The sequence below is a fragment of the Symsagittifera roscoffensis genome, chromosome 4 (genome assembly GCF_963678635.1).
Source record: "Symsagittifera roscoffensis chromosome 4, txSymRosc1.1, whole genome shotgun sequence".
In the NCBI taxonomy this organism is placed as follows: domain Eukaryota; kingdom Metazoa; phylum Xenacoelomorpha; order Acoela; family Convolutidae; genus Symsagittifera; species Symsagittifera roscoffensis.
The window spans coordinates 14,249,837-14,256,318 of NC_087065.1; positions in this window are offsets into that span (position 1 = coordinate 14,249,837).

Here is a 6,482-nt window from a genome sequence, read left to right on the forward strand (position 1 = left end):
ATTTTCTTGACTTGTTACATATGTTAATGAACAAAATCTGATATACAATGTTGATTTTCTATGATTTCATTGCATATTTTTGAGCTAAAAATCTGGTTTGTTTTGACAATTTTCTTGATTTGTTACATATGTTAATGAACAAAATCTGATTTACAATGATGATTTTCTATGATTTCATTGCATATTTTTTAGTTCAAAATCTTGTTTATTTTGACAATTTTCTTGACTTGTTACATATGTTAATGAACAAAATCTGATATACAATGATGATTTTTTATGATTTCATTGCATATTTTTGAGCTCAAAATCTGTTTTTTTTGACAATTTTCTTGTTTTGTTACATATGTTAATGAACAAAATCTGATTTACAATGATGATTTTCTATGATTTCATTGCATAATTTTGAGCTCAAAATCTGGTTTATTCTGACAGTTTTCTTGATTTGTTACATATGTTAATGCACAAAATCTGATTAACAATGATGATTTTCTATGATTTCATTGCATATTTTTGAGCTCAAAATCTGGTTTATTTTTCACAATTTTCTTGATTTGTTACATATATTAATGCACGAAACCTGATTTATATCAACATTTTTTATTTCTTGATTTCTGAATTATCTGGCACGTGTGTTTTTATTTAGAAAATCAAGAATAAAGTTTTTCAATTAGTTTTCTAAATTGCATGTTTTTTTTGCCTTATTAGCAAAAGCAATCGATTTTAGTGTGTCGTAAAATCCATCAAAATCGATTTAAATCGATTTTTTAGACACTTAAATTGATTTAAAAATTTTCAAAAACATCGATTTAAATTGATTTAAAATGGATTTAAGTGAGATTCTGATGGATTTAAATGAGATTCCGGTGGATTTTAGTGAGTCGGAAAATCCATCGAAATCGATTTAAATCGATTTTTTAGACACTTAAATCGCTTTAAAATTTTCGAAAAAATTGATTTAAATCGATTTAAAATCCATTTGAGTTCGTAAAATGTACATGGTTAATCGATTTAAATCGATTTAAAATCGATTTAAAATCAATTTAAATCGACCGGAAACCATTTCTGTCAGTGCGGGTAGTCTAGTGAAAAGTTTTTAATCGCCAAAAAAAATTTCCTGATTTTTTTTGATAATTTTTTTATCTATGAAAATTCACCTGTTCTATTATGCGTCTGTCAAAATTACCTCAAAATCAAAAAAAAATCGGCAATCTATATTTAGATGGGATGTTTTGCTCGGCACTATAAAGAAATGTCTGCGAGTGCTGAAATAACAATGTTTTCAGGGTCCGATGCATCTGCTTGTGATTATGTTCAACTTATACTTTCTTCTCACAGTTAGATACAACAAAGATCTACATACTCACGATTACGTTTTAATATCACTGCAATGTTTTCTGGATCTTCTACTCACTGGCTTCATTGGTCTCATTCACTATTTCTTGGAACTGTGGACCGCAACTGTTGGTTTTTGTGAACTCGGTGGGTTTCTGCGACACGCCAGCAGATATTCCTACTAGTATCGAGGATTCTCTACACAAAATATTTCTAACAATTGTTACATCAACAAAGGTTTCTAAAAATTACTCAGACGCAAATTCTAAGAGTTGAAAGTTTTTTTGAAGAGTTGCTGAGATCTTAAACTTATAAAATACTCTAAGGTTTCGAAAAACAAAAATTTCTAGGACTGTTTCAAAGGGTTTTCCGGGCTTGGAGCGGGAACAACAAAATAACCAGGGGCGGATTTAGGGGGGGGGGGCTATTTTTTTGTCAAAAGTTTTCAAAAAGTGCCCAAAAACGGCTTTTTTTTACTGTTTTTTCAAAAATTTTCAGAAAACTTTGCCAAAATAGGGGCAAAACAGTGCTTTGGGAGAGCTCGAAAAATCAATTTGGTCTACCTAAAAAAAAAAAAAAGGTCGTCAAAATTTTGGAAAATTTTTTGAAAATCCGCCCCCCCCCCCCTCGAGAAAATCCTAGATCCGCCCCTAAAAATAACACAAACAATTCAATCAATCTTGAAAAACAAAGGGTTAAAATAAAAACAATATTAAATGATTTTCTTTACATACTTTTTTCTAATCATAAATAGAAAGGACAAATCACGAAAAAAAGGTCTAAAAAACATAATTATTAAAGCGAACACAAATTCAACCATTTTGTCATTTAAGAACAAAATGGTTGCTAGATAATCTTTGGAAAAATGTTTTGAGGCTGATTGTTAAGCATTACAGCGGATCTAGGATTCTCTTGAGGGGAGGGGAGATTTTTGGAAAGCCGGCACTGAAAAAACTCGCCCCACCCCTCCCCCGAATTCGCTATCGATTACAATGAATAGTTATTTGGCAATCATCAAAATTTTGACCTAAGTCATAATTTTCCCAGTGATTATCAGTGTGAAGTGGTTTATGGTTTCAATGGAATCAAATATTGAACACAAACTAAGCGCGAAGACAATAATTATTCGATCATCATCATTTCAGACTTGGGTCGAAACATGCAAACATACAAATCTGAAACTCTCTTAAATACTTCATTAGCCAAATGCAATGGATTATAGAATATGCAATGCACTTCATGAAAAAATTGAGATTTTATTAGGATTTTAGCAAAAATCATTCTATTTTTCGATCTCAAAGGATGCCGTCCTCGAAATTAAAATTAAAACCCAAAATTTTGTCATACATTGTGTGCGATGTTGCAACAGCTTTTACATCATAGAGTATTTGCCATTTTTACAGAGAAGAAGAATATAGAGTTTGAATTACCGCACTGACAAAAATGGTTTTGGCTCGAAGTATATTGATTTTAAATCGATTTTTAAGTCGATCCAAATCGATTAACACTGTACATTCCAGGAACTCAAATGGATTGTGAAACGATTTGATTAGATATTTCTTGAAAGTTAAAGATAAATTAAATGTCTAAAAATTGATTTTAATCAATTTATATGGATTTTCATATTCAATAAAATCCATCAGAATCAAGCCAAAATCCATCTAAATTTTTTTTATTTTACCCCTGGCCGATCAGTTTTAGTGTCTAACAACCTAATTCAAAATCATTTTAGCAAAAATTGATTCAAAAAAGAATCTATATATCAAATCAAGAATAGCGTCGATATATATCATATGCTAAGCTCAAAAATAAGCAATTAATCTGTAGATTTTTCAAAATTTTAAAATGTCGTTTGAATTACGACTGAGAGGGATTTAATATGGTATATCACTTGACCCAATCCGATGATTGTTTATGATACTTGATTTGGGTTAAAACACAAGAAATTAAAACCGGAACAGACACGAATTCAATACTAAAACACACTCAAATACAAAGTTCTTCGCCGTTTTTCAAAAATTTGCAACAAAATGTGAGCTTTTGACGAGGATAACAAAAGTTCAGTTCATGATAATTCTCAAACATTGTAATTACTCAAAAACTAAATTTTAAAGTAGATGCATGAATTCGGAAATGGAATTTTTTGTCCAAAAATGCAATCGAAAGCATTTGTATGATTTAACTAGAACGAACATAATGTAGTTTTCAAAGCTGTTTACAACGGGAAAAATCTATTTGTTTTTTTTTTAAATTTGCTACCAGACGCTTTGGATTTAAGAGTTAAAATTATTGGCAATGAATGAATGCAACAGAAAGTCAAAACTGATGAAATCAAAAAGTTCGAAAAAAAATTAAATCGGTTCAAATCGGTTTTAATCCCCCAATAAAAAAAACAACTAGTTACTGGAAAATGGATATGAGTTGATGTAAGTCGTTTTTAAAATGATTCAAATCACTTTTGATATTTTCTATTTAATTTGCAAACTTTTTTAAAATGCTATAGTCGATCTCAATTTACTCTACTCTACATAAATTTTTCATGTTAAAATTGATTTTAAACCATTTTTGCCAGTGCGAGTATGCAACCAAACTTTTAAGATCAAAAAATCATGTTGAGTAAATTTAAAAATTATTTGCAAGACAGCGCATATCAAGAAAAAGCACCATATACAGACATTCAATTCTTAATTTAATTTTGATGAAAGTCTAGCGGAAGATTGAAAAATTGAACAGTTTTTGTTTTAATTGAAGTGAATGGCTTATTCGTCTCTTCCGCACTCTGGTTGTATAAATTTTGGTAGGGCAACTGCTTCAGTTTTTTGACAATATATAACTATTAGGATTTTTCGAAGGTGCTATACTCGGCAAACTGTTTTTTTGAGCTGTTTCAGAATATTTTCTCACCTACCAACACCTTGTATACTCAATATTTATTTTGTACACACACTTTTTATTAAACGACAGCAATCAGACACACACTAGTTTAACACACTTGTTTGATCAAACACACACACACACACACACACACACACACACACACACACACACACACAAGTTTAAGGACGGTAATCAGACACACACTTTTAAGTTTTTGGAATTCGTAGCTAAAATATCAACGATTTTTTAATTTCCTGATGATCGGCCAAAATCGGGTCCTGATTAGTTTCAAAGGAGGGGCAGATTTTTTAAAACTTTGTTGAACTTCTTGTGACTTTCCTTATTGTGACTTTCCCAACACCTGAAAAAAAAAGAGCCAAGAAAAGCCTATTTGGAGGCTTTTCCAAAACCTTTAACTAAAAGTAGCATTTTTGGCGCCTGCTACAAAAGGTGGCCCTCAATAATCCTTTGGAAAAGTCTTAAGCTCAATCAGCTAAGAATGGATTTCATAGAAAAAGATGAAGGGATTTTTGGGTAATGATGGGGTCGAATACCCGAGGAAAGTGACGTCCGCCATGCTTTTTTGTTGACAAAAAAGTTGTATACATCATCGATTATCACGGAATATTTAGATCAAGTAATGGATTTTTAATCCATAATAACAGTTTTGTAAAAATTATATATACGACCGCTATATATCACTCTCCCTATATACACCAGTACGAATGGTTTGTTGGCTTTTGGCAAAGTATTAATCAGTTCGATACATATAAAATTTTCCAATTGATTATCGGTGTAAACTGATTTGAGCTTTAACTTGAAAATATTTAAAGACAACAAACATCAAAATGAAGAGTATTACAAAATCACTATCAGAGTTTTGGGTCAAGTTATTGATTTTTACTATAGTGCAAGTTTAAAACTTTCGTACATTTCAGTTATTTAGACTACTCTTTCTTAATCTAGATGGGAATTATATAGATTACGCAGATTAAGATTTTGTTAAGAATATTTGTCTCAAAGTACGAACCAATCGGAGAACTTTATAAGCAAGTTGCCAGCAATGAAGTTTCATGGGTAAAAATGGGTTTTTTGTTCACAAAAAATGTTTTCTGCATAATCGACTATCATGGCAAATTTAGACCACGTATTGGATTTTTAATCCATAATACTCGATTTATTTTTCAAATTTTTATTTTTGAAAGGTAAAGTTATTTTTCCAAAACATAAATTCATTTTAATCAATTTTAATCAATTTTAATCCTTTTTCCTTAAATCCATTATAATACATAATAATCGATTACAGGGGCGGATCTAGAATTTTCTTGCGCTGCAGGCAATTTTTCGAAAAAAAGAGGCCAAAAAGGCGTTTTCAGGAACTTTTTGGAAAACTTCGGCGCGCGCTCCCCATCAAAACCAGTCTAGTATGTAGTCCATTTCGGGTAAGACAATATGGTAAGACGAACAGCCCATTCCGGATGATGCGTGAGACAAACAACCCATTCCGGATGGTGGGTAGGAGGCGTTGTCCATCCATTTCACGAGGGAAGTGAGAAGATGTCAAATAAAATAAAACAAAATGAGTTCACCTCAAGTTAATACTAACACGATTTAGTTCACCCCAAAAAACTTCATCTAAAGTTAATCATTCAGTTATTTCTCTTGGTTTTTCTTGGTCCTGAACTAACCTAAATCCAATGTCAAATAGACAGACCTCGTAGGCTCTGAAAAAAGAAACGAGATCCAGCGTTTTAAAGCATTTACCGAGAACCAAACAAAGACCCATAAATTTTTTACGTGCAAATTACACTGAAAAATTTATCGGCTGTAAAAAAATTTTCGCTTGTTCATTTATTTTTCGTGAGCATACCCCACAAATAATATATATGACCAGAAACGAACAATTGTAGTACTAAGTTTTTTGGGCAGGGTAATGGAAAAAAAATGGAAAAAAAAATTAAAAACACTTAACAGACTGACGTACCGGGGTTAATTCAGGGTGGGGGGGGGGGGGGGGTCTGAGGTCGGTTAGTGGATGCCTTTACCTTCTGTGAATCGGCCCGCTCACCAAACAAATGGTCCCCTTTAGTATTATTTTCTGACATTCATTTTTGGCGTCCAACCCTTAATTTATTCTGAAAGCGCCAATATATATTTAAAAAAAGTCCTAAAAAAGTCAACAAAATAAATTTCCAGAGAGACAAGCTTTGATTTTATATTTCTCACGTCTTATTGTTTAGCTGCAGTCACGACCGTATTAGTCAATTTTCAAC